Below are 27,911 nucleotides of genomic sequence, written 5' to 3' on the forward strand. Positions count from 1 at the left end.
TGGCTACCTCTTAAAGGCATCTTTAGCTTCAGCAAGAGCCTATGCCCCAAACAGTTATCTTACACAAGATCTTATTTCTTCTCAGAGTCTAGTCTTGCCAGTTCCTCAAGGTCACTCGATTTCAAGCCCTTATACCTCTCCCTACTTGAGGCCATGATTTTCTCTTACCCCACTCTCATGAACTCTCTAAATTGGACTCTTGAACTATGGAAGCTGAAATATTGGTCCCTTCTTCCCAAAATGCCCGAAGTCCCTTATACAAGTTTATTACCTCTTTACCTAACAGCTAACTCTTTATCTCAATCAAGCATCTTTTGCTAAACTAATCCATTTTTTAAATTTTTAAACATTTATTCATTTTTAATATATATATAGAGAGAGAGAGAGTGGGGGCAGGGGTGGGGCAATGAGAGAGGGAGACACAGGATCTGAAGCAGGCTCCAGGCCCTGAGCTATCAGCACAGAGCCCAATGTGGGGCTTGAACTCACAGACCATGAGATCATTACCTGAGCCGAGGTCAGACACTCAACTGACTGAGCTACCCGGGTGCCCCTAAATCATTCCATTTTTAAACAAGCTGTAGCTCAGAGAGGGCCCAGTTGTCTTACATTTGCATGGCTAAAAGTGTGAAACTATCTCCCTTTTACCAAGAGTATCTGGAAGTTCATTCACTGAACTAAACAACAGAAACATAAATCTATCTTGTTACACACAGATAAAAGGAGGGAGTATTGCTCGGTGATAAAGACATCAGTTTCTAGATCAGCCCTGTCCAAAAGAAATACAATGCAAGCCACAGAGGTCATTTTAAACTTTTAAATTAAAGTAGCCCCATTTTACAAAAGAAAAAAGAAGTAGTATAATTAATAGTAATAACGTATTTTATTTAATCCAATTTACACAATACAGGGCAGTTCTAATATATAACCAATATATAAGTATTTTTTATATTAAGTCTTCAAAACTGAGTGTTTATTTTACACTTTTATAGCTCATAGCTCATTGTAGTTTGGGCTTGCTCCATTTCAAGTACTCAGTAGGTACATGGGGCTACTGTATGTCATACTACACAGTGCAGTTCTATAGAGAAAATGCCAAATTCTCATTCCAGTTCCATCACTGATGGGGAGTGTAACTGTGACCAAGTTGCCAGACATCTCTGCTATTAGTTTCCTTACATGCAAAATAATCTCCAATGGAGTTGAGTGCATTAGTATTTAAGAAGAGAACAGTGCCAGGAATATTAAAGCAGTAGTAATTAGTGAATGCTATTAACTAGTAAGTGCAAAGCCAAGGCCAGAACATCAGTATCTTTTTGTCTTCCTAATCCAGTTGTCTTTCCTTAGCGGGTGCTTGCCCAAACTACTTGAGTTGCAGTTAACATTGGAAAAGTTGTAGACCATGGGGCCACTTTCCTTTAGATGGATTTAACTTTTCCAGCTAATCAGATTTTAATTAAACAGCTGACTAGATCACTCAGGCTTGTTTCTTTCTAGTTCCCCATTACCTCTTTGACTTCCATGTGATGCCTCTCTTATCTATCATCTTTTATTTTCCTCTTCACTTGTTCTCTATCACTTAAATGTGTGACCTTGGTCAAACTACTCGATCTCACTGAAACTCAATTCCCTCATCTGTAAAGGGGGGATTAGAAAATATTCCTCTTGGGGTTTCTATGATATTCAGTGATACAAAAGAGTGAAGTGTCAATAAAGTCCTTAGTGTAGGGAATTTAAAGTTAATATACATCTCCTTCAACAAAGGAGGAAAGAATATCCAAAGGAAAAAAAGACAGCCTCTTCAACAAATGGTGTTGGGAAAACTGGACAGCAACATGTGGAAGAATGAAATTGAACCAATTTCTTATACCATATACAAAAATAAATTCAAAATGGATGAAAGAGATAAATATGAACAGGAAAACATCAAAAGGAGAACATAAAGGAGAACACAGGCAGCAAACTTCGACCTCAGCTGCAGCATCTTATTACTAGACACATTGCTTGAGGCAGGGGAAACAAAAGCAAACATGAACTATTGGGACTTCATCAAGACAAAAAGCTTCTGCACAGGAAAGGAAACAATCAACACAATTAAAAGGCAGCCTGTGGAATGGAAGAAGATATTTGCAAATGACATATGAGATGAAGGTTAATATCCAAAATCTATAAAGATTTTGGAATGATTTAGGGGCACCCGGGTAGCTCAACACCCAAAGAACAAATAATCCAGTAAAGAAATGGGCAGAAGACATGAATAGACAATTTTCCAAAGAAGATATCCAGATGGCTAACAGACATATGAAAAGATGCTCAATATCACTGATCATTAGGGAAATACAAATCAAAACCACAATGAAATACCACTTCCCACCCAGCAGAATGACTAAATTAACAACACAGCAAACAACTGGTATTGGTGAGGATGTAGAGAAAGGAGAAACCTTTTAAACTGTTGGTGGGAATGCAAACTGATGCAGCCAGTCTGGAAAACAGTATGAGGTTCCTCAAAAATTTACAAATAGAACTACTCTACAATCCAGCAATTACACTACTAGGTATTTACCCAAAGGATGTAAAAATACAGATTCAAAGGAGTACATGCACCCCAATGTTTATAGCAGCATTATCAACAATAGCCAAACTATGGAAAGAGTCCAAGTGTCCATCAACTGATGAATGGATAAAGAAGAGGTAGTATGTGTATATATATGTTATATATATAATATATATATATATATTATATATATAATATATATTATATATATATACAAAGAAATATTACTCAGCCATCAAAAAGAATATCTTGCAATTTGCAGTGACATGGATAGAGCTAGAGTGTATTAATCTAAGTGAAATAAGTCAGAGAAAGACAAATACCATATGATTTCACTCATATGTGGAATTTAAGAAACCAAACAGATGAACATATGGGAAAGGGGGAAAAAAAACAGAGAGAGGGAAACAAACCATAAGACATCCTTAACTATAGAGAACAAACTGAGAATTGATAGAGGGAGTTGGGTATGGAATGAGTTAAATAGGTGATAAGTATTAAGGATGGCACTTGTGATAAGCACTGGGTATTATACGTGAGTGATAAATCACTAAATTCTACTCCTGAAACCAATATTGTACTCTATGTTAACTATAATTTAAATAAAAATTTGAATGAATGAATGAATGAATGAATAAATAAATAAATAAATAAATAAATAAATTTACATCTAAATAGCCACAGGTGGCTAGTAGTTACCATATTGGATAGCACTGCTCTAGAAACTATAATGGGAAGCAAAAGCTTTCCTTTAATGAAAAATATTTGGGAGAGTCTTAAATAAAGGCAGTATTTTTTAAGGATAAAACAAATAAGGTAAAAATACATCTCTGACTCCAGCAGTATAGTCTTTCTCTTTCCTTCAAGACTCCTATTATATGTTTGTAATAAATGCTAAATAGATATAAGGATAATAGGAACAATTTCAAGTAAAGTTGCTTTTTACTATATTCTGTGATTTTATTGTGTTTGTTTACATATATAAATGTAGACACACAAACATATATGCTGCAATACATATATATGCATGCAGAGACAGACATGCATGAACACTCACAACTGAGTAGTTTGTTGAGGCACCTTTTATTTGAGACAAAAAGGGACTATACGGATTATCAAATCAAGACCTCTCCCTTATTTGGCAGATGAGTTAAGAGAATCTAAGAAGGTTGGTAATTTCCAAGGTCACATGGCTATTACGGATATGATTAAAAGCAGAAAATCATCTTATGATAGTCCATTTTTCATGCTATTCACCACCTGTTACATGGCCTCAGGGAAGAGAACTGTGAGAATCTTTCTCTTTGTTTTGTACCAGTTATATGAGATTAATTAGGGAGTTAGCTCTTATAAACATTTATTTTGGAATTTTTTAAATATCTGATGTTATCATAGACTGAATAAGAAAGAAGTATAAAAGAGAACAAATATGAAAAGCTAAAAGTGTTCCAGCTTAAGAAGTTCATTTGATATGTACTAAGAATGACTTTCAAAAAAATCTTAATTACAGATATTTATATTTTCAATATCTGAGAATGTCAATAAAACAATTAAATACATGGTAGTTGTTATTTTTTACAGTATACCATAAAGGACCAACCGCTAACATTTCCTTATATATCAATGAATATTTTATATATTTCAGCAGAAACGATGAACAATTTAGAGGATATTATTAGAAATTAGAGTATAAACTGCAACTTTGAAGAAATAGAAATTTCCTCTTTTTTTTAATTTTATTTTTTTATTTTTTAAAGTTTACGTCCAAACTAGTTAGCATACAGTGAAACAATGATTTCAGGAGTAGATTCCTTAATGCCCCTTACCCATTTAGCCCATCCCCCCTCCCACAACCCCTCCAGCAACCCTCAGTCTGTTATCAGGGAAATACAAATCAAAACCACAATGAGATACCACCTTATACCTGTCAGAATGGCTAACATTAACAACTCAGGCAACAGCAGATGTTGGTGAGGATGTGGAGAAAGAGGATCTCTTTTGCATTTTTGGTGGCAATGCAAGCTGGTGCAGCCACTCTGGAAAACAGTATGGAGGTTCCTCAAAAAACTAAAAATAGAACAACCCCACGACCCAGCAATTGCACTACTAGGCATTTATTCACGGGATACAGGTGTGCTGTTTCGAAGGGACACATGCACCCCCATGTTTATAGCAGCACTATCAGTGATAGCCAAAGTATGGAAAGAGTCCAAATGTCCATCAATGGATGAATGGATCAAGAAGATGTGGTATATATATGCAATGGAGTATTACTTGGCAATCAAAAAAATGAAATCTTGCCATTTGCAACTACGTGGATGGAACTGGAGGGTATTATGCTATGCAAAATTAGTCAGTCAGAGAAAGACAAAAATCATATGACCTAACTCATATGAGGACTTTAAGAGACAAAACAGTTGAACATAAGGGAAGGGAAACAAAACTAATATAAAAACACGGAGAGGGACAAAACAGAAAAGAAATTTCCTCTTTTTAAGCCAATATTTTAAACCACTAGATTCCTAGTCTATATATAATAATGTCATCCCTTGAAATTTCTGCACAGGTTTTGTAAGCACAGAAAGCAATGCATCAAAAGAATTTGGCATAAAGTAACTTTTGTTTCTAAGACATAAAAAATTTATTATTACATAGGATAATTCTATAATAATAGCTATGCATTATGATTGCTTATGTAATTTTGTTATCCTAATTCTATTTATGATGACATGAAGTTTTTCTTCAAACCTTCTGCTTCAGAATTTTAATTAAAATGGGAATGTTTGCCCTTAATTAAAACAAAGTAATATTGCAGAAGACCTACAATTTAACTGAATATTAACAAATTAGAAAGAAATATGTATATGTCACAAGCCACTTACAATAATGTAAAAAAATTAAGTCTATTAAGGTTTTTTTTTAATGTTTTTTAAATTTTTTTAATTCTTTTTTTAAATTTTTTTAATGTTTATTTTTTGATAGAGATAAAGAGACAGAGTGTGAGTGAGGGAGTGGCAGAGAGAGAGGGAGACACAGAATCCAAAGCAGGCTCCAGGCTCTAAGCTGTCAGCACAGAGCCTGATGTGGGGCTCAAACCCACAAACCGTGAGATCATGACCTGACCCAAAGTCGTACCCTCAACCAACTGAGCTACCCAGGTGCCCCAAGGGTAAGTCATTCTTAATTACTCTATCAAATTTAGCAAATGCTGTAGCCAACTATTAAAACAGCCAGATATTTGTCACACACAGAGACATACACACAAATACAATAAGGTAATGAATAGAAATACCTCATTTCATTATTTCAAATATTTTTTAATTCCAGTAGTTAACATAAAATGTTATATTAATTTCAGAAGTATATATACAAATATAGTGATTCAACAATTCCATATATTACCCAGTGCTCATCAAGATTAGGTTTACTCTTGGGGAGCCTGGGTGGCTCAGTTGGTTAAGCAACTGACTTTGACTCAGGTTATGATCCTTTGGATTCTATGCCTCTCTCTCTCTCTCTCTCTGTCTCTCTGTCTCTCTCTCTGCCCTTCCCCGACTCACACTCTATCTCTGTCTCAAAATAAATAACCATAAAAAAAAAAGATTAGGTGTACTCTTAATTCTCTTTACCTATTTCATGCACTCTCCTACCCCCTACCCCTCTGGTAACCATCTGTTTGTTCTCTATAGTTAAGAGTCTGTTTCTTTGGCTTGTCTCTTTTTTTTTTCTACCTCTGTTCATTTGTTTTGTTTCTTAAGTTCCACCAGTGATTGAAATCATATGGTATTTGTCTTTCTCTGACTGATTTATTTCACTTAGCATTATAATCTCTAGATCCACTGATGATGTTGCAAATGGCAAGATTTCATTCTTTTTTTAAGGCTGAATAATATTGAATTGTATATATATATCACATCTTTCTATATTCAACTATTGTTAGACACTTGGGTGGCTCCCATAATTTGTCTATTTATTAAAAACATATTCTATATATATGATCATGTAAATTAAAATGTCATTTTTTATAAAATATGAATAATTTTCTGAATGGAAATAAATATATAATGTCAAGTTTTCAGTTGGTTAATATCCACTTATGTAGAAATTCTTGAATGGAAAGTACAATAAACAAAATAAAATATTTATTAGAGGAAACCAACAGTAGATTTTAGGTGTCTAAGAAAGAATCTGCAAACATGAAGATTGATAATAGAGATGATGGATTTGAAGTGCAGTGAGTAAAAATAATAAAGAAAAATGAGCAGAATCTCAGAAAAAATGTAGTACACCATTTAGTGCACCACCATAAATGTAATGAGATTATCAGAGGCGAAGGAGAAAGAGGGAAAAATATTTGAAGAAATAATGATTTTAAACTTCCTGAAGTTGATTAAAAACACTAATCTACATATCCAAGAAACCCAATGAACTATAAGTATGATAAATACAAGGAGATTTACACCCAGACTTATCAAAGCCAAAATGCTGAAAGCCAAAGATAAAGAGAAAATCTTAAATCGGTAAGAAAAATGTTTCATCACTATAAGAGATACTCTTTCATTAAGATTAACTGTTGATTTTTCTAAAAACAATGGACACAATCCAGTGGGAGGACATGCTTTAAATGCTGAAAGTAAAAACAAAAACAAACAAAAAATACCATTAACCAAGAATTTTACATATAGCCAACTCTTTTGAAAATGAAAGTGAAATAATTCCCACATAAACGAAAGCTGAAAGATTATGTTGTTACCAGACCTGCCTTCTAAGAAATACTAATGGAAATTCTGGCTGAAAGCAAATGATATCAGGCAGTAATTAAGATCCACACTGGGGGAAAAAAAAAAGGTGTCAGTAAAGATAATTACACACATAATTATAAAAGACAATATAATTGCATATTTTTCTCTTCTCTTAACTGATTTTAAACATAATTGCATAAAACAATATGAATATAATTGTATTGTTGGACTTAAAAATACAAAACTGAGATATAGACAATAAATGCAGCAGGAGGTAAGGTGGAAACAAAGCTGTAATAGAATAAGGAAATGAAACAAGACGGTAACTGGAATCCACAGGAAGAAATAAAGAGACCCAAAAGTGTGAAATTAAAATGTTAATATAACAAATTCTGTAAATATACGCTTGTTCTCTTTTCTTCTCTCAGCTTCTTTAGAAGACAAAAGCTTACATAAAGCAATAATAATTTATTGTTCAATTTTACTGTACATAGCACACTATAGCAACAATAGCAACAAAAAAAAAGAAGGAAAAATGGAGATATAGAGGAAAAAGTTTCTATCTTTCATTAGAATAGCATTTTAAATATGAAGTCGAGTTTTATAAATTGTTATGTATGCTGTAAGCCCTAAAACAACCACAAAGAAAATGGTTCAAAAATATGTAAATTCTTAAAGAAATTAAAACATTATTCTAGCAAGTATTCACTTAATAAAGAAGGCAATAGAGGAAAATCAAAACAAGAAAGACATCAGACATATAGAATATTTAAAAAAACAGGCAGATATAAATACTACCATATCAATAATATCATAAAAAGTAAATGAGTTAAGAAATCCGATCAAAAGTCAGAGATTATCAGATTAGATAAATAAACTTACTCCAATTCCAACAATATGATGTTAACAGAAGACCACTTTGGACTCAAAGAAATGAAAAGTTTGAAAGTAAAAGGATAGGAAAAGATATATCATGGAAACAGCAACAATAACCAAACAGGAACAGCTATACAGAAAAATTAGACTAAAAAAAAAAAAACCGATATGGAATGGTATTCCATAATGAATAGAGGGTCAGTTCATCAGGAATATATAACAATTCTAAACATATATGCACCTAACAAAGGGCACCAAAATACATAAAGAAAAAACTAACAGAATGGAAGAAATAAGTAATTCTGAAATATATAAAGGTTTCAATACCCCTCTTTAAATAATAAAGCAATTAGGCAGAAGATGAATAAGAAATAAAAGACCTGGGCAACACTGCAAACTACCTATACTCAGCAGATATCTATACAACACGTCATCTGAGAACAGCAAAATAACCATCTTTCTCAATTGCCCATGGAACATTCTCAGGAAATTACCCACTGCATTTTTGTAGAAGTTAACAAGGCAATACCAAAATTCATATGGAAATGCAAAGGATCTAGAATAGCAAAAGATCAACAAAAAGTCTTTAAAAAGGAGAAAGCTGAAGAACTTACACTTTAAGATTTCAAAACTTGCTACTTAATTATAGTAATTAATTCAGTATGGTACTTAGAATTGAGACTCTAGAAATAAAACCATGCACTGATGGGCAATAGATTTTCCATGAGAGTGCCAAGACAATGCAAGGAAGAGAAAAATGTTTTTAATAAATGCTGCTGAAACAAGTGAATATCCACATGCAAGGAAGTTGAACCCCAATTTCACACCGTAAGAAATACTAAATATTAACTCAAAAATGAATCCTAAGCTTAATTGTGCAAGCTAAATGTATCAAACTCTTAGATAAAAACATCTGAGTGAATTTTCATGGTGCTAGGTTAAGCAATGATGTCTTAAATGTGTCATCAAAAGCACAAGAAATGAAAAAATAAAGTTGAGTACATCAAAACTAAAAAATATTATTCTACAAGTAATACCATCAAAAAGTCAAAAGACAGCCTTCAGAATGAGAAAAAAACTTACAAATCACATATGTAATATGGGACCTGTATGGAGACTATATAAAGAACTGTTACAAATCAATAATAAAAAGATAAAATAACCCAAAATAACCCAAAAAATCAGAATAGAAATTTCTCTAAAGAAGATATACAAATGACCAATAAGCACATTAGGGAACTGTAATTTAAAACCACCATATCAAAAAATGAAATATTACTTCATAGCCAGTAGGATGTCCATGGTCATGGAGGCATCTGAGGGATGTGTTGGGGAGGAGGTAGATAGATTGGAACCTTTATACATTGCTTATGGGAATGTAAAATGGTATAGCCAAAACAGTTTGGCAGTTCCTACAAAGCTTAAAAAGAGTTACTTTATGATCCAACAATTATACTTTTAGGTACATATACAAGAGAAATAAAAAACATTTCCACCCAAAAACTTGTACACACATGTTCATAGCAGTGTTATTCATGGCCAAAAAGTAGAAACAACTCAAATGTCTATCAAGTGGTGAATGGATAAACACAATGTTATCTACAATAAGAATGAAATAATGACATATGCTACAACATTGATGAAACTTGGAAGCACTATGCTGAATGAAACAAGCCAGTCATGTCGTATGTTTGCATTTATATTAAAAGTCCATAATAGGCAAGTCTGTAGGGAAAGAATATAGATTAGTGGTCGCTTATGACTGGGGTCAGGGGAGAGTGACAATAGAAAGTGACAGCTTATGAGTAAGGGGTTTCCTTTTTAGGTGATGAAAAGGTTTCAGACTTAGATTGTGTTGGTGATTGCACAACTGTGAATATACTAAAATCCACTGAGTTGTATACTTTGGCAAATTTTATGGTATGTAAATTGTACCTCAATAAAGATGCTTTAAAAGTGGAATAAGGTATAATATTATCAAGAGAAAAAGGCTTAGGGTAAACAAGATTTTTACTTTCAGAGGTGAAGTCCATTTACACAAATGACAAAAACAAATAAGCAAAAACAAAACAACCAGAAACAAACATTTTTGACCAAAGAAAAAATTTATTGGCCTGACGCCTTAAAAGAAAGGTTATTGTGCTAGCAAAAGTGAGTTCCATTTTGATAAAAATCCCCATAGATTCTTTTAAGGCTAACAGCAACTTTGAGAGGTCAATCTCATGAAAGGGTAAATATTCTGAAGAGACTGGATTTTAGAGCATAAAATTGAATCCCAAAAATCCTAAGCCTTTTTGAAGCATTTGGTCTGTGGAGACTTACCCCAAAGCATAGCAGTCTTCTCAATATACTATGTGCAGGCATTAGAAGAGATGTATTTTAATAACCAAAAATGCCTTGCAATATTCAATGTGATTTTTTTATCATGTGATAAGCCACCTTAATTGCATATTATAATTATTTCTATGATGTTTCAATACCGAATCATTCATATAGTGTATTACTTAGTACACACAGTCAGAAATCAGCCTTGTTAAAACAGAATTCTTTAAGGAGCCTTCAAATCTATCTACATATTTGCATTACTGTGCAAGACCATAGTTTCAGCAGAAGTGGCACAAGTCACTTAAAAATTCTTACCAATGTTTCCTCAGCAAAATAACAAAAACCCAGAGATTAGACTTATATTAAGAACCCTAACAGCCTGTTCTTAATTTTTCTTTATCTAGATAGCAAACCACAACTTTTTCATTTACCCATTTTATTTTGGTGCCAATTTCTGATGTTTCTACAGATCTTTTACAGTACTGGAATTATTGGTGTCATAACAGATCTCTGATATCTGTGTACTATCTTTATGTGCAACCTGAAACAAGTGTACATTGGAAAGACATATCCATGTAATTCTACAATGTCACTTGGCTTTATCACTAGAAATCATGCGGAAAACTTTTTATTCTTCTTCTAAATGTGGTTTAGTTATCAACTGTTTCCTATTTTCAACTACAAAAAGACAAACGTGGCTAACTCTGATGTCTGGTATATAAGGATATGTCTATCTCATTTTAGATAAGTACCTTGCATTCCTCAATTTAACATTTGTGCCTAGAGTAAGTTAATAGTTCATCTTTCTATAGCCACATTCTTGATATATCTCAATTCTCAATCATGTAATTGACATAGAATCAAAGCCTTAAATTTCAAAATAATACAGAAAAAAATTTAATGACATAATCATTCACCTAGTAACTCGAAAAAGAATCAGGTGATTCATTTCAAAACCTAACTCTCTCATCCTCTGTATTCAATCTTTCATAATGTACTACACTTGAGTTCACTTTCACTCCTTCCATTTATGCCTTCAAAACTTCTCATCCGCGGGGCGCCTGGGTGGCGCAGTCGGTTAAGCGTCCGACTTCAGCCAGGTCACGATCTCGCGGTCCGTGAGTTCGAGCCCCGCGTCAGGCTCTGGGCTGATGGCTCGGAGCCTGGAGCCTGTTTCCGATTCTGTGTCTCCCTCTCTCTCTGCCCCTCCCCCGTTCATGCTCTGTCTCTCTCTGTCCCAAAAATAAATAAAAAAACGTTGAAAAAAAAATAATTAAAAAAAAAAATAAATAAAAAAAAAAAAAACTTCTCATCCAGACCGTTTAACATTCCCAGCTGCTTACCCATCAGGTCATCTCATCTTCCATAAATATTTATCTTTGCTGCCTGTGTAATCTTTTAAGAAATATAAATATAGGGGTGCCTGGCTGGCTGACTCAGTAGAGCATGCAATTCTTGATCTTTGGGGTCATGAGTTCAAGCCCCACCAAGGCTGTAGAGTTTACTTAAACAAATAAAATCTAGGGGCTCCTGGGTGGTTCAGTCGGTTAAACGTCCAACTTCGGCTCAGGTCATGATCGCGGTTCTTGAGTCTGAGCCTCACATTGGCCTCTGTGCTGACAGCTCAGAGCCTGGAGCCCGCTTCAGATTCTATGTTTTCCTCTCTCTCTCTGTCCATCCCCTGCTCACCCTCCATCCTTCTCTCTCTCTCAAAAATAAATAAACATTTTTTTAAATTAAAATCTAATATTTTTAAAAGGAAATATAATAAAAAATGATCTCAGCAATTTCTATAGGTATTCTATACTCCATAGATTCTATAGAATTGTTTACAATCCAAAATAGTGCAAATGAATTGGAGCTGCAACATAGAAATAAGACTGGCAATATCTGCTGTTGAACAAATAGAGGTTTTAAAAATACCTGTTTTGTGTTGCTAAGGGTATAGGCCCAGTTTAGGAAGTAAGTAGATTTTAGTTATAAAGGGTAAGACAAGAACTAGTCTAACTGAGAAGAGATTAATGCTTAGCATAATAAAAATTATGCTTAACATGTTAGAGCAACAGGAATTTGGGGGTTAGTGCTGGCTGCCCCTAAACTATGGGTGGGTGACATTAACAAAAGGAAAAGAAAGAAGGGTTCCTAACACAGGACAGCAGATCTGGTTTTAAGGATAGATCCCCGACCAGCAACAGACTTCCTATGGTAAAGACTGGCACACGTTTTTTGAAATTATAACTCCTAACATTCATAATACTTAAAAAAATACAAACTCAATATTTAGGATAAGTCCGTTACGCACAACAGCCTTAGATGTGCGCTGCTTTGAGGAAGGAAGGTATAAAGCTGTCTGTGTGTTAAGCAACGTAGGGCATAAAGAGATCAGCAGCCAAAGAGCCGAAGCTAAGCGAGAATAAGAATGGAATCAGTATCAGGAATGTAGAGCTAGAGGTAATAGTAAAACATTCCTTACATATTACAGAATCCCAGAAAATATTTGGAAATATTTGCTCAACTTTCTATTATACGTGAGAGAGAGATTGGGGGTCATTTTATTTGGATATTTCATGAATCACTCTAGAAGGCTGGAGAATTTGGAGAGAATTGGGCAGATTTCATATCAAATCATTAATGTTGTTTTGTCTAAGAAGAGGGAATTGTCAGGTGGAGTGAGGCTTGGAATGATGGACAAGAGGTAATATTTTTTCTAAATTGATATATTTGTGTGTGCTGTAAATTTTTACAACAATCTTCATCAGTTTTGAATGCATCCCCTCTGTAAAGTGTTCCCAGATTCTTTTATCACAGATAGAGTCAGTTATTTTCTTCACGATGTTCTCAAAAGTAGGGACCATGCCCAGCATTAACACCTGACAACTCTCAGTCGCTAAACACATGTTTACATGTGGTCATTTCATTTAACACCATTAGCTCGAAGATGAGACAGGTGAGGAACAAGAAATCAAATGGTTGATCCAAGACATAATTTCTCAGTCTATCGCTTCTGGACTAGCTGCAGCATCAGTGTCTCCTGAGAACTTGTTAGAAATCCAAAGTTTTGCATCCTGTCCCAGACCTAGAGATTCAGAAACTCTGCAGGTGGGTCTTAAAGATCCATGTTTGTTTTTTTTTAATTTTGTTTTTAACGTTTATTTTACTTTTAAGACAGAGACAGAGCATGAATGGGGGAGGGGCAGAGAGAGAGGGAGACACAGAATCGGAAGCAGGCTCCAGGCTCTGAGCCATCAGCCCGGAGCCCGACGCGGGACTCAAACTCACAGACCGTGAGATAGTGACCTGGGCTGAAGTCGGACGCTTAACCGACTGAGCCACCCAGGCGCCCCTAAAGATCCATGTTTTAACGAGACCTCCTGATGATTCTGATACACACTCAAGTTTGAGAGCCACTACTTAACCATTAATATGGTTCATATGAAATAAGCAAAACTAGACCTTTGTAATCTGAATAATAGCTAAATAAGTGTATATGAATCAGAATATATATTATGTAAAAATAGATCCAACGCTAGAATAAACTTTTCTAACTTTCCACTGTGGAACAAAACAAATCCATTTTCATATTTGTCTCATTTAAGGTTACCTCTCTGGGTACATAAACTATGTCCTCATTGCAACAACAAAATATAAAACGAAATGATCAACCCGGAAATACTGAGTTTACTCATTGACAAATAAGGCACCGTATTTTCATAAGCAAATCACCATAAGTTACAAAATTATAATGTTATTGAATCTAGTTATATTTTAATTTTATTAGTGTGAAAATAGATGTTGTAATAATTCTATGGAAACCTTAAGTTTATTTTCTATGCTTTAAGTGTTTTTGGCTAGGATTGAAAATGTTGAGTTTTGGGGAGAGTCCATATCTACAATGATGATGCCCACTGTAGAGTGAATATTAAAGTCATAGTTTCTATGGGGTCCTGTCAAACATAGTTACTTCAGTATTTACAAACAGAAATGTTTGTTTACATGGTTTCAAATTTTTTTTCTTACACTCAAGGAAGAAGTCACTCTAATAAGAAAAACTAAAACGGCATCAGTAGTAGAAGTCATAGGTGACAGTGATATGTGAAGAAAGAATAGGAGAAATCATATCACCATGCGTTATGGCCACCAATACTCCTAAGAGAAGCATGTGAGTCCCTAGCAGCTACCTCCCTGAAACAAGGCAAACCTTGTGCTCTCAACTACAACTTTAGGGCACAGAGTATGTGACTAGGGCTCAGCTGTGCTACCACACTCTTTACCCTTTGACTCATAATGTGAAAGGGCATATTTACTTCTTATATTATGTTGAATTCAATTATTTATGACATAAATACATAGGAAACAGTTACCAGGAGAAAGGAAGTAAAAGATTAGTATTAAAATATCCCGAATTCTGGGGCACCTGGATTGTTCAGTTGGTTAAGCCTCCAACTTCAGCTCAGGTCATGTTTGAGCCCTGCATCCGGCTCTGTGCTGACTGTTCAGAGCCTGGAGCCTGCTTCAGAATCTGTGTCTCCCTCTCTCTCTGCCCCTCCCCAACTCACATGCTGTCTCTCTGTCTCAAAAATAAACATTAAAAAAAATTTTTTTAAATACCCCTAATTCTAATGCTTTCCATATCTAAAACAAAACTGAGATTTGATTACAAATTCACTTGCAGTAGACACCCCACAAACTTCTTCCCCAAACGAAGGCGCAAATCTCAGTTTCCAAGGTGTGAACTCAGACATTCACTGAGGGAGAGCACAGACTTCAAGTGCAATATATCACCTTGTTTCTCCGTACTTGTCATTCTAAGAATCCTACTTCCACCTTATCAAAGCAAATTTCACATTACTTCAAACTTTCCCTTTAGCGGTACTAAAAGATTACTAAGAAATAGATGATCCTTATCTTACAAATGAAGAAAGCAAGCTACATAAATGTAATCACACATCTAGCATCGCAACTATTTGAAGTCCAAAAATAAATGTTGCTTTCTTTCTTTTTTTTTTTTTCTTTGTTATTTGGTAGGATTTTATTTTTGCTTTGTTTTAGCTTTTTCCCCTCATTCTAATTCTATTCCAGTGAACAAGTTTGCCTTTGTTGTCTTTTGATAGAAAACTAAAATTTTCTTCTTAGCTAAAGCCTAATAATATTTTATTCAATATTGTTCCATCCCCTTGAATTTTAACCCTAGGAAGCATGTACATTAATACACTTTTTTTTAATGTTTATTGATTTTTGAGAGAGAGAGTACAACACACATAAGTGGGGGAGGGCCAGAGAGAGGGGGAGATAGAGGATACTCAGCAGACTCTGTGCTGATAGCAGAGACCCTGGTGTGGGGCTCAAACTCACGAACCATGAGATCATGACCTGAGCTGAAGCTGGACATCTAACAGACTGAGCCACCCAGACACCCCATACCTTTTAATTCATAGCAAGGATTTTTAAAAATTTTGGAGCACTATTCTCACGTTGTCATAGTGTATACAGAAATTTAACATATATATTGTGCCTAAATTATAAGAAATAAATGAGTGAAATTTTGGGAAGAGCTTTGACGTTGAAATCAAAACACCTGCATTTGATTATCTTGGACTGAGATTTCACGTCTTCATTTGTAAAGTGGGAACAACATTAGCTAGTGTGCAGAACTGAAACCTGTGGATTTTGCCTAGGCTAATAGCCACCATGTAGGAGAAACTCGGAAAAGAGTAACAGAACCTGAGATATGCAGGACATACTACCTGTACTCAGGTTTTAATTAGGAAACAGTAAACTGTCATTCTATTCTATCACTTAAAGTAGATAATGTTTAGTATGGGATTATACAAAGACTCAAAAACATTTTCATCCATATACCTGAGAAGTTTCAATGATTTCATCCATAAACTAAACTTATTAAAAAAAGACACAATGAGCTTCTAGCATGCAAACCATGTAATATCAGTATAGGTGACTCTTTAATGGATAAATACAATCCCCAAATTGTCAAACATGTATTTGGTGAACACAGTACACTGGCCAGTGAATGATATACATGAGGGCTCTGCCTTGTGCACTCAAAAACAAAAACCCAGTAATGTCATGGAAAGGAATCAAAGGTTCACGTTAGATCGGATAATCAAGGAAGGTTTGCTGAAGAGGTAAAATTTAAACTGAACCCTAAATACTAAGAGGAGTGAGCCAGATAAAGAATCTCAAGGCAGGACAAGCCAGGCAGGGAGAACAGCTAGCACAAAGCCCAAAGGCAAGAACTGAGCATATCAGGAAGAGCCAGTGCGTCTTGAACAGTGAGTATTAAGGGAGAGGGTTTTACAGTGAGGACCGAGTGAAACACTACCAGAAGGCAGGGAGGTGGCAGGAGAGAAAGCCTTATGAGGAACACTGATTCTGTTTGAAGTGTCATTGGATCCCATTCCAGGACATTATATAAGGAATGACATGACCTAATTGCAATCAATTTTATCTGATTTGACAGTACAAGGTGTTTGAATCATGCATCTCCTCTTTTTTCCCCCTGAGGTACCACTATTGGATCAGCTATCAAGTATCCAAGAGGTCCCCCACATTTCCTCAGAATATTATTTCAGGACACTGAAGTACTGAATTAAGTAACTCTTATCAGGATTGAGAAATATCCTAGCTGTTTGAAAGGGGCACTTTCTTTCCATGCTTGTTTATTCTAGAATACTTAAGTCTAGACTACTTAAATATTTTTATTGGGATGAGTGCTCACACTAAGTTGATTTTTATTGCTACTGTTGTAATTGGCAAAACACTAGTGAAATCCCCATACAGCATTAGCATTAAACAGAATTAGTTTTGCGATTTTGTGCTACTATCTATACTGAATATAAAGACTATGGATCAAAAGAAATTAAGATTTTGATTGACAGAAGAGTATGCACTTAAAAGATCGTAAGCAGGCAAAATAAACTGCATATTCCTTGAATCGAGATTAAAATACATACTGGGAAGCAAAATATAACCAATCAGAAGAAAAATGAAGCAAAGCAAATAACTTCAGTAAGTTGGATTTTACTGTTGCTACAAAAGATTTGATAACTAATTTTAAGAAGTGAAATCCTTCCAGAAGAAGCTTAGTGGACAGGCAAGATCAGGGAATACTTGTCATATACTCATAACTAAGCTGGCGAATAAGTAAAGTCAAGGTGGAGAAATCTTGTTAGATTGGTATAGTGCACAACCACTTTGCTTCTGGGAAAGGGAGAAAGCAATGTCATACATCTTGCATAATACTCCCTCTCTGGTAAGATTAGTTGATAACACAAGAGAATTTTCCCTGGCTTTACCTGACAGAAACTTGATTCATCTTCCAGCAAGAGCAATTTTTCTACCATATTCAGCAATAGGAGCTTCTGAAGGGGTTTCTTATCTCATTTCTTATTCATCAATCTCCAAAAGACATGTTAGAAACAGCAAAATGTAAATCTCTTTATAACTAAATTAATCCAAATCTTTTCATTTGTCTTTCACAGGAGACAGCCTCATTGTGAGCTGAGCGTATGTAACAAATGCTTGTCACTCTTGAGTGCTCAAAGAGCAAGATCTAAAAGAGAGATCATTTCTTTTGACAAATGTATGTTAACACAAGAAACTACCTTTTTCTCTAATGATTTACTTGTCATGTATTTTTTTTTTTAATTTCTATTCATAATTTATGGAGGAAGACTAGGATAACCACTTCAAATAATTATAGTTCTGATGAGACACATCCTCTGGGTTTCTTAATGTAGCATTTCGTCAAAATGGATAAGAAAAAACATAACTCTATACTTGCCGATTTTTATAAAATAGTCTTATTAAAATGCAAGTGTTAACCTTTCACCTGTATTAATATAAATCCTCCACCACAAAATTTAATTGAAAGTAAAAGAAAAGCAATTCTTCATTTAAGAAAAGTATTCTTCATAAAAGAAAAGAAATTTCTCCAATAGATTGTTTTACCCAATATATCGTTACCATTTGGAAAGTAGAATTTTTTTTCTCTAAGTAAACTTCTCTTGAAAATTTTCAGATGTATGGCCACAGTTTCTATGCTATAAAGAAATGAAATTTTATAAAGGAAACCCCAAACAAAATATGTATGTGGATTTTGTTCTTTCATTTCAAAAGAAGTTTAAAATGTTTTGCATGAACAATTTTTAACATCTAATGGATATTAATACTAATATTTGATAAACAAAAAATTTGGCATCTTTCACTGTTTTTATAATAGATACTTTAAGTCTGCATCATTCTCCAACATACCTTAAACTTCCTCTGTTTATCATTTAAATATTTCTATTTTTTGTCAAGTTTTTTAATCACTGACATATGATTGTGTTTGAAAGCTATGAAGTTATGGAAATAACTTAAAACTTCTTCTACAAAAGACATCAATATTATGAATCCACTTTGCCACTTTGCTTCAGAAACAACTTCAGGTGGTTTTAAAAGAAATATTAAATACAGTTAAATGAATACATTTAATAAAGTGAGAATAATTGGGCAAATACAAGACAAAGCAAAACATAAAACTCAACCCAAAAATGAGACTAAATCAAGACTGTATACCATGGGCTTTATCATGGGCTAACCACAATTTTGCTTTTAAGCTATTCATCAGATAGCTTAGGAAGGAAAATATAGTAAATTATATATTTCAAACTATCCTTAAGAGAAATACACCAAACCAAATGAACAGGAAAATCAAAATGATTCCTAATGACAATATCAGAAAAGAAGGTCTCTTAATGTTCCCCAAATGAAAAGTCTAATAATAATGGAGTGAATATCTTCATAGATGCAGGGTCCCCCCCCTTTCTTTTTTACCCCCATAGATTCTCTCAGTGGGCCCATGGCATTAAATAAATAAGAGCAATTCCTACAAAAATTCCTTAAAAGGAACCATTTGATGTAGCAAGCTTCCAGGCAACACTTCCTTCAATTGTTTCTCTTTGATAATCTTTTGAGAAATAGGATATGGCAGGGAGTTTGAGTCTGTATTCACTAGTGACTTTTTAAATGTTTTGTTCTTCTAGGTTAGCAGTTCAGAACAAAGCCTTAACTGATGGATGAGAATAAAGAAGGGTTTGGGGAACAAGGAGCCTAACGTGGATGTGTTATAAATGGAAGACTAACCCAACTCCTCCAAGAGGGAAGTCAGGTGAATACCACGTGTAGGGCCAGGGGTCCCTTACAAATTAATTTTGAACCCACTCTGCCAGAAAACTAGACTATTAAGGAGGAAATTTGTCCTCTCTTGACTTGAGGAAAGTATATTTGATAATTATTATAACATAAATGTCATAATTATACTTTAAATATGACTTTAAATGTTGTTATTATTATAATCATAATGAGTATTTAGTGAGTGCTTATTGAATGTAACCAGTGTAACATTCAAGGGCACTGATTCATAGATTGATAGAATTATTATGCAATTTTATAGATAAGAAATGAGGTTAAGAAGTTAGCCCAAGGTCATGTAGTTATTGTATAGCAGAACCAACAACTGAAGCCAGGAGTTCTGGCTCTGAAGTCTAGACTACACTGCTACTATGAATCACAGGGGGTTAGAAGGGAGTATTTTTCTAACAATTTGAATATTTTATGGTTTTTATTTAACTTTAAAAAATACTTTAAAAACCATTTTCCTTTGGGGGGCACCTGGGCAGTTCAGTCGGTGAAGCATCCAACTCTTGATCATGGCTCAGGTCATGATCTCACAGTTGGTGAGATCGAAACCCTGAGTCAGGCTCTGCACTGACTCCATGGAGCCTATTCTGGATTTTCTCTCTTCCTCTGTCTCTGCGCATTGCCCCCCTCAAAATAAATACGAAAACTTTAAAAAAAGTGTTTTCCTTTGGAACATAAAATATAATTTAAAACAATTGTATATGTGTGAGAAAAGCTGATCTACAGGAAAATACACTATTTTTTTAAATATATCAAATATTGTTGGCAATCATGCTAAGCGAACAGAACTCTGCAAACTCAGGGGAAAGTGATTGTCTATTATTTATTTATGAAACATATTTTTAAAATGATTGCTTACATACATGTATAAAATTTATCATTAAAATTCAAAGAAAATAATATCAGAATTTTTCAGAGACAGAATGCCCTCTCAATGCTCCCTCATCAGAGTCTAAGGATTTTAATGAACTGAATGACATAATAGTTACTCTTATCTTTCAAACAAACCCAACTCTTTGCATAGACTAGTGCCCTTGCCCCTCAGCCTATGAGAATAATCATTAATTCTGCTCCCTAAATATCTCCCACATTGCACTTCCCAGCCCTCTTGTTTTGGGATGGAGCCATTTGACAGATTCTACCAGGTGAATAGTTAGCAGAAGTGTCTTGACCAGCAATCTCCACAAGAGAGTGGCCTAAAGTGAAGACTGCCCAGAACAGAGCCCCTAGCAAACCTATGATGGACCTATATTATGAATGAGAAATGAATCTTTGTTCTGTTATGGCCATGAGATTTCAAGTTTAGTTCCTGCCTTGGAAGATGCCTTGCTCATCCTTATCCACCTAAAGGCTCAGTTTCCAGTAAAGGTGTATCCATTTTTTTTAATGTCTGCATTTGTCTGATTTTTAGTTCATTAAATTATATAAAAATTTGGTGAATTACCTAGATCAATGTTTTGTAAAATATATTCCATAGTAAGTTTGCAGAAAATTAAAATTGCATAGAGATTCCAATGTTCATTAGCACATTAGGGTTCTGAATTCCCACAGCAAATATACTCCCTTATGATTTAGCTTCAGCATTAGGATGTTAGTACTACTTTACCACTTAGAAACACCCACAGAGCACAGTGAGTGGCAATATATCAATGCTATTATTAGTCACCTCTGACAGGGAGGGAATGGAATGCCCTCTGGGATATCACATACAGAATCTTCAAATGCACCAGCATCCTGTTTCTTAGGTTGGGAATTGTGTGCAAAGGTGTTTCTACTGTCATTCTTTAAAGTGCACATATAATTACATATACCCTTTTGAGTGTGTGGTATGTTTCATAATTTTAAAAAGTTTTAAGTAGGAGCCCATGGGTGGCTCAGTCAGTTGAGCATCTGACTCTTGATTTAGGCTCATGTCATGATCACAGGGTCATGGAATAGAGCCCCATGTCAGGCTTCACGCTAAGTGTGGAGCCTGCTTAGGACTCTCTCTCTTCCTCTGCTCTCCCCCCAATCCCAACCCGTGCATGCTCTCTCTCTCTCTAAAACAAAATAATAACTGGGGCACCTGGGTGGCTCAGTCGGTTGAGCATCTGACTTCTGCTTAGGTCATGATCTCACAGTTCATGGGTTGGAGCCCCACATCAGGCTCTGTGCTGGAGAGCTCACAGCCTGGAGCCTGCTTGAGGTTCTGTGTTTCCCTCTCTCTCTCTGCTCCTCCCTTCCTTGCACTCTGTCTCTCTCTCTCTCTCTCTCAAAAATAAATAAACATTAAAAAGTTTTTTAAATAAACATTAAAAAATAAAATAAAATAATAAAAAATAAAATAATAAGTTTTAAGTAAACACATTAGTGGAAGAAGGGAAATTTTAGACACACTTGAAAAATTTGAAGACTACATTTCTCTCTTCACAGGGAAAAAGACATAATGGCAGGTTTAGCATATTTTCTACAAAAAAAAAATAATGAGACTATAAATATATTTAAAATTATCAATGATACTAATGCATTATTATTTTACAATTTAAAGCACAGATGTGTTAGATGTATCAATAATTCCAAATTATCTAAAGCATGGTAGAATGATAATAAATGAAGTGGTGTCCAAGTAAAATTTTCAAGTTATTTACCTGTATTAAATAATTTTACGGAGGATGCTTAATTTGTAACTTTTAGAATGTGTGAAATAATTTCTATGATTCTTCAGAAAATGTCAACAGTGATATGTAACCTTTTTAGAAAAGGCTGTGGTTTTTAGCTGGAAGCTATTTCTGTAGTTGTAAAATTTTGCTGAGGCAAAAAGTGTTAGTTCCATGACCTCAGGCATTTCATTTTTGTCAGGGTCCACCTTGGGCCTTAGGTCACTAAAATACACTTACCTTAAGAGAAAACATGTCGTTTCTTCATTGCTCAACATGTTTAAATACTCCAACCAGCTGGCTGCCTTTACTGATATCTTCATAACCATGACTTCTTTCACTTTTATTTGGTTTTGAGTGTGTCTTTGCATTATCAACATGTATGTAAGGGGGCTTATTTTAAAGGAAACATGATGGGCATTTTCTGATTTGTACTGCACATATTCATCCCAGGCTGTATGATTTCATAAAACTGACAGAAGCACATAGAATCCAAATTGAATTTCTCACCCACCCACATTTTTCAAAATGCACAGCTCCAAAGAGATCAGAACTATCTCAGAGGGTCATGCGGTCCTTAAGTGTATACATCGACATTTCCAAAGGGCGTGCTTCTTCATGCTGCGTACCCAGTTCCCCTCCAAGTGGTAAGGAGATTCCATGGTTGTGAAACAGTACACACCAGGTAACTCGTGTGACTGCTGGTCAGAACTCCCTCGGGAGTATGTTCCTCATTCCAACCTTAGCTTTCTCCTGTGGAGGGCATGGAGTTTTCTCAAAACCTCATGCCTACGTAGCTTAGTAAAATCATGAAGCATTGGCATTGTCTTGCCCACTTTACCAAACTTATGCTAATAACATACACTAAAGTGAATAAAAATAAAACAGAATCACAGTCCAACCTTTTATGAACGTATTGAGGAATGTAAGACCTTTTAAAGGAACAAAATGTAAGTTTGTGCTTGTGAAACCTTTGGAAGTGTTAACAGGCATGTGGTATATTACATAGTGATGTATCTGTAACTTAATGAAGTTTTTATTCTTCACAAATGATATTTTTGTTCAATTGCTAACATTAGGTTTTAATGGATAGGAAAGCATTTTTTAGCAAATATATTTCTGCAGAGTTCTCTTTTGCTAATATTAAACTACTTTGAACACAAGACTTTTGTAATATAAAATCTGTTCAAGACGTTATCACTATAGAATAAATTGAAATGCTGGAGAATGGAGTTCTCATTTGCAAATCTTTCAATGATTGCTCTGGCAAGTTTGTTGCAAACTTTATATCCATCACAATTTAAAAGGGAAACAAATTTATATAATTCTCAAACAAGTCATTTTGGACAAATAATCTACTCAAAACCACTTGAAAGCTGTGCATTTGAAAAATATGTGTAGATGAGAAATTCAATATGGATTATAAATTCTACTGTTGGCAAAGAATTTTGGTGACAATAAAGTTAAGATCCCCCCCTATAATCAGAAGTAAGGCAAGGATGCCCTTTTTCTACTGCTATTTAACATTATGTCAGAGTAATTAGTCAAATGGAAGTAGACAAGAAAATCAAGGCTTAAGAACAGGCCAATAAATAAATAAATAAATAAATAAAATTATTTCTACCAGCTGATAATTTTACATTAAATCTTATAAGAATCAATAACTCAAATAATTAATAAAGTAGCAGAATACAAAATTAGCATTCAAAAATCAAAAGCCTATGTGTTTCCAAGCAACAATGTAGAAGACATATTGGAAGAGAAAAAAGCTAAATATAATAGCATAATAAAAATAAAATATCTAAAAATAAACAATAAAAACTACTTAAATACATATGAGGAAATTTCTTTAAACTCCTGAAAGACATTAAAATAGATTTGAACAAATGGAAAACATCTCTTTTCCTTGGATAGAATAACTTAAGTTTATAAATACGTTAAGTCTTTCCTAGGTAATAACTTAGATTTAATGTAAACTGAAACAAATGCACATTTTTGAACTACAAAAATCACTATGAAAAAAATATGTAGGAACATTCTAAGGAAAAAAATCAGTGAGGGACTAATTCTGCCAGATTTGCAACATAAAGCTATATAGCTATAAAGATACTATATTAAAAGTAAGGTACTCATCCATTACAGCTGAAAGAGTAGAAAGACCAGGAAAAGACACCAAAATTCATAGAAATTTAGAATTTTATAAAGGTGGTTTTTATATCCCTTGAGGAATAATTACCTTTAATTAAATGGTTGGGGACCATTTATGGAGTGTGCCCAAGGAAGAAGAGGATAAGAAATCTCTCCCTGAGGATTTTTACTGAATAGGGTTGTAAAGAGTGAAGAATTTTTTGAATGTTGATGTGGTTTCAAGACTTTTTTAGCATGCTTGAATGCTGATTAAAATAGAAGAAACTCATGAGCAAGGAAAGAGAATGGAGAATTACAGGAACAGGGTATTTTGGCAGATGAAAAGCATGCAAATCTAGATTTTGGATGCTATATTATAAGAGGGAGAGTAATACATATGAATTTAGATGAAGGCAGGCTTGTATATATTTGGCTGGAGCAAATGAAATTAAAAAAAAAAAAAAAGGCTATCTCTAATCATATCAGGAAATGATCCAAAGTGAGGGAGAGCTAGACATTAAAAAAAAAAAAAAAAAAAAATTAGCTTACTATGATATTTAATACAATCATCTTAAGACAATAACTAGTGAACATCACCAATTCTCATAACAAAGAATTATAGGGAAAAACATACACCAAAGAATCCACACCTATTAAAACAGTAAATCATCTTATGCTGATAAGCGGAGAGAAAAAGCAAATATGAGAGCAGTTACATCAAGATCATTAAATAAGGTAGATCAGATTTCTCATCAGTAGGCAACAGGAAATCAAACTCTTAAGTAAAACTTGGGGCACCTGGGTGGCTCAGTCAGTTGAGTGTCCAACACTTGATTTCAGTTCAGGTCATGATCTCACGGTTCGCGAGATCAAGCCCCGCATTGGACTCCATGGTGACAGCTGGAAGCCTGCTTGGGATTCTCTCTCTGCTCCTCTCCTGCTCATGCTCTTGTTCGCAAATAATAAATAAATAAACTAAAACAAGTAAGTATTATCAACCACTGAAAAGAAGGAGAAGGAGGAAGAGGAAGAGGAGGAGGAGGAGGAGGAGGAGGAGGAGAAAAGGGGAAAAGGAAGAGGAGGAGGGGGAAGAGGAGGAGGAGAAAAAGGAGGAGGAAGAGAAAGGGGAAAAAGGAGGAAGAGGAGAAAGAAAAGAAGGAGGAGAACTAGTAGTGGCAGTAGTCAGTGATAATAAAAAAGAGCTGTCCTTTCTCATAGTTTATATTATTACCTAAATAAACAAAAATCCATGAAGTTCTATATTAGAGCAAACAAATTCAACAAGATTGCTGTTACACCACCAAAACAGAGGCACAGTTTTATTTCTGTGCAGCAGCAAAACCAACTAAGAAATGTTATTTAAACAAAATATCTCATTCACTATTACAGAAAAAAAAAAACTTGTTTTATCTTGGAAAAATGTTCACATAGACATGTGAGAATTTTATGAATAAAATTATAATCACAATATATGCTGGACATCATGACTTGTTTGACTAAAAGTGATTCTACTCTTCTTGTTGACAATTTTTTTTTCATATTTTTCTTAATCAGAAGGAACATAAACTGTTCCCTGGTTTAGAGGCATTATTTTGATCAACAGAATACAGGGGGAAATCTGCTAGGCTTCTTTGGAAGATTTTCCTATTAGGAAGGCCATAGTATATTTTAAAAAATACTCTGTCCTGTGACATTCCAGGAATCCTGCATTTTAAAGCATGCAGATGTGCTGTGTGGAGCTGAAGAACTTCTGGCCACAAGGAAAGTCAGAAGTTAGAGACATGACATTGTCACTGTCTCATACACCAATGTTAGCAACTGCTTACTTCCAGATTTTTTATTATGCAAGAAAAATTATTTACTTTTGTTTAAGATACTAGAATTGATACATTTTATTGACTGATACCAGAAATCATTTTTCTGCTGTAAGGATGCTTAATGATAAATATCCTGTTCATAGATAGAAAGATCCCAGTTTGGAAAAGTTAAATGTTTGATAATAGCAAGGGTATTGAATAATTATTTGCTGTATAACAAACCATCCCTAGAACTCAGTGGCTTAAAACAGGAACCATTATTTGCCCATAATACTGAGCATGAACACTTTGGGCTAGGCTCTGCCTGACAGTTCTTTTGGATCTTCCTTAGGATCACTCACACAGTTTTAATCTTCTTCTGGCTCAAAAGGGCTAGATGACCCAAGGAGGCTTCAGTCAGGGGTCTGGCTGTTGGCTCTGGCATCTCTTTTCTTTTTTCCATATTCTATCTTTCTCCAGCAAGATAAAAGAGGCTTCTTTATATGATATTCTATATGCTCTGAAGAAGGAAAGGCAGAATCTGCAAGACCTCTTGAGACCTAGGGTTTGGAATTCACATAATATAATGTCTACCAAATTCTATTTGTCAAAGCCTATCACAGGACAAGCCCAAATTTAGTGAGGAGGAAATCCACTCTACCTCTTGAAAGGAGTAGCTACCAAATGTTGTGGCCATGTCTTCAATCTCTATCAAAGTTAGGGCAAGAATATTTGTAAATGTTTAGGGATTGTTGATGGTGGTATAAAAATCTTGATAAGTTTCAAGAAGAGTTTGGCAATACGCATTAGAATTAGATACACGCATGTCTTCCAAACTAGCAATTCCACTTCTATGGATAAACTTTAAAGACAATTTTATATATGTGTACAGAAAAGGAAGTATAAGAATACAAATCAGGGGAACCTGGGTGACTCAGTCTATTAAGTGTACAGCTCTTGATTTTGGCTCAGGTCATGATCTCCCAGTACATGAGTACAAGCCCTGCATCGGGCTCTGTGTTGACAGTGTGGAGCCTGCTTGGGATTCTTACCCTCCCTCTCTCTCGCTGCTCCTCCTTCAAAATAAATAAACTTTAGAAAAAGGCATACAAATGACAAAGTTGTATATAAATGGAAATAATTGGAAACCATTTAATTTCCACCAGCTGGATATATAGAGTCCATTTATAAACAGACTGTATGGTAGCTAGTTAAAATGAGTGATCTAAGAGCTACATGTATCAATATGTATTAATTCTGAAATTATAATCTCAAATGAAAAATTAAGCTACAAAAGGAAATGTATAGTATGATACAGCTTATATAAATTTAAGTAATACGATACATATTCATCTATAACAATATATATAGTAAGTAACAGTATGAAAAAAAATACTAGGAAAGATAAGAACCAGCCTAGTGTTTATGACTGACCCTGGGAGGATAAGAATGTAGTAGAATTGAAACATTTTGTTTCTTAATATACATCTGAAGCAATTTGGGCAAATATTTATAAAACCGTTCTGGGGTATACATTGGTGTCTGTTCTATTACCCTCTATAGTCCTTGCCTGCTTGAAATCTTGCAGAGTTAAGAAATATTTAAAGGAAATATAGTCAGATTGTGTTTGCATAAAATATCTTTAGGAATT

Source organism: Panthera onca, chromosome B1 (genome assembly GCF_046562875.1).
Source record: "Panthera onca isolate mPanOnc1 chromosome B1, mPanOnc1 haplotype 2, whole genome shotgun sequence".
Lineage (NCBI taxonomy): Eukaryota > Metazoa > Chordata > Mammalia > Carnivora > Felidae > Panthera > Panthera onca.